Source organism: Corvus brachyrhynchos, unplaced genomic scaffold, assembly GCF_000691975.1.
Source record: "Corvus brachyrhynchos isolate BGI_N302 unplaced genomic scaffold, ASM69197v1 scaffold58, whole genome shotgun sequence".
Classification (NCBI taxonomy): Eukaryota; Metazoa; Chordata; class Aves; order Passeriformes; family Corvidae; genus Corvus; species Corvus brachyrhynchos.
This window is the reverse complement of record NW_008239539.1, coordinates 1,103,872-1,105,449: the sequence shown is the minus strand read 5'-3', so window position 1 is coordinate 1,105,449 and position 1,578 is coordinate 1,103,872. Positions and strand designations below refer to the sequence as shown.

The 1,578-nt window shown below is 44.2% G+C and overlaps 1 protein-coding gene across 3 annotated transcripts in view; it reads left to right on the top strand.

Moving 5' to 3' along the window:
- CLUAP1 (clusterin associated protein 1) overlaps window positions 1-1,578 on the top strand; it is a 58,267-nt gene that overhangs the window by 46,793 nt on the left and 9,896 nt on the right. The window lies entirely within an intron of this gene.

Genomic DNA, 1,578 nt, shown 5'->3' with positions numbered 1-1,578 from the left:
TCCTTAAATAAACTGCAAATATGTGGGGTTTTGTGAGTGGAATTCTGCTTTCCCCTCTCTGACTGAGACCAGGGAAAGAAGCTGGTGTTCTCAAATCTGTGTAATTCAAGTACTTTTATCCTCCCTTCCTCTGTTTTTCTTGAAAATTGAAAATTCTCGTTAAGTGCTAGAAACACTGATATTCCCTAAAGAATATTTTACATTGGCATTTCTCAAGGAAAGGTTTTAGAGCTTTGGAAGTGACCCAAAGTGTAGCTTCATCTCAGAGAACACCATGACCTGAGTACCTGCTGCTCTTAATAGCAGTTTTAGTTTTACTCTAAAAGTCATAGATTTTGCTGCAAGTAGAATTTTTTCTAGGTAGAGCTTTGTTATCATTAATTACCCTTAATGGAAACTCAGTGTTAGTTCATCAGACTTTAAGACCTGAGTTTAATGTCAGAAGCAGCAGCTTCTTTAGAAAACCAGGTTTGAATATTGTCTGCCTGTTTGCTATTAAACACACCACAGATCTGTTGGTGTTCTTCAGCAATTTGCATTTAACATACACTTAATGATCAAGGTGGCACAGCAAGAACATTATTTCTATTAATTGCTGCTTTTTTCCTTGATTCAATTTAAGATATTTCAATCACTTTCCTTTGAAGCTTTGTGCTTTCTTACATGGTCATGCTGCTGAGCCACATTTGCTCTCAAACTGAGGAGAAAGGGCCCACTGTGCTCAGTCCCTGTGGCTGCTGTGGTGCACTTTCACATCTCTAATTCCCAGGATATCAGTGCTGGGAGATAAGGCTTCCTCCCTCTCTCTGTGGTGGGCAGATATTCCAGTGTGTTCTGCCATTATAGAGGCAAAATTCTCAGGGAGAGATAATCCCTCTTTTTAGGCCACTTGGTATAATTGAGAAAAATCAGCACCCTCTCATCCTCAAGAGCCCTTTCATCAGCTCTGCCTAGATGCAGCAGAATTCAAACTAAATGCAGGTTTGACAATACTGCTCCTGGTTTTATTCTTTCAGCCAATTAAAAGACTTAAAGTTACAGGATTTAGTTTCCCATGGAGCAGCAAAGAGGGAGCTGGGGGAGACTTGTGTGGTGCAGAGAGAAAATGGACCCCTTCCCCACGTGCAGAGAGGAACAGGCAGGAGCAGCTGAAGAAGGAAGCTGGAATGGGCTCTGGAGCTTTGACTTCAGTGCTGCTGGGTTAGCAAACATGGCAAAACCAGCATTAGGGAGGCAGGAAGGGCTCAGATCCAGGAGGGAGCAGGGAGGTGAGAGCTCATGGCTGGGAGAGCAGTGGCCAAGCTGCAGGTGCTGCCTGTGGGCCTGGGAAACCACAGCTGCTTTATTGTCACAATATCACAGTTACAGGCAAGTCCCCTCCTTGAGGGGGCTGATTGTAATAAACCCCTGTGCCACTGATCATTTGAATTTGTAAATCAGAGAATCCATTGATTTATCATAGAATCACAGACTGCTTTGGGTTGGAAGGGACCTTAAAGCTCATCTCATTCCACCCCCTGCCATGGGCAGGGACACCTTCCCCTATCCCAGGCTGATCCACGCGCCCATGGCCAGCCT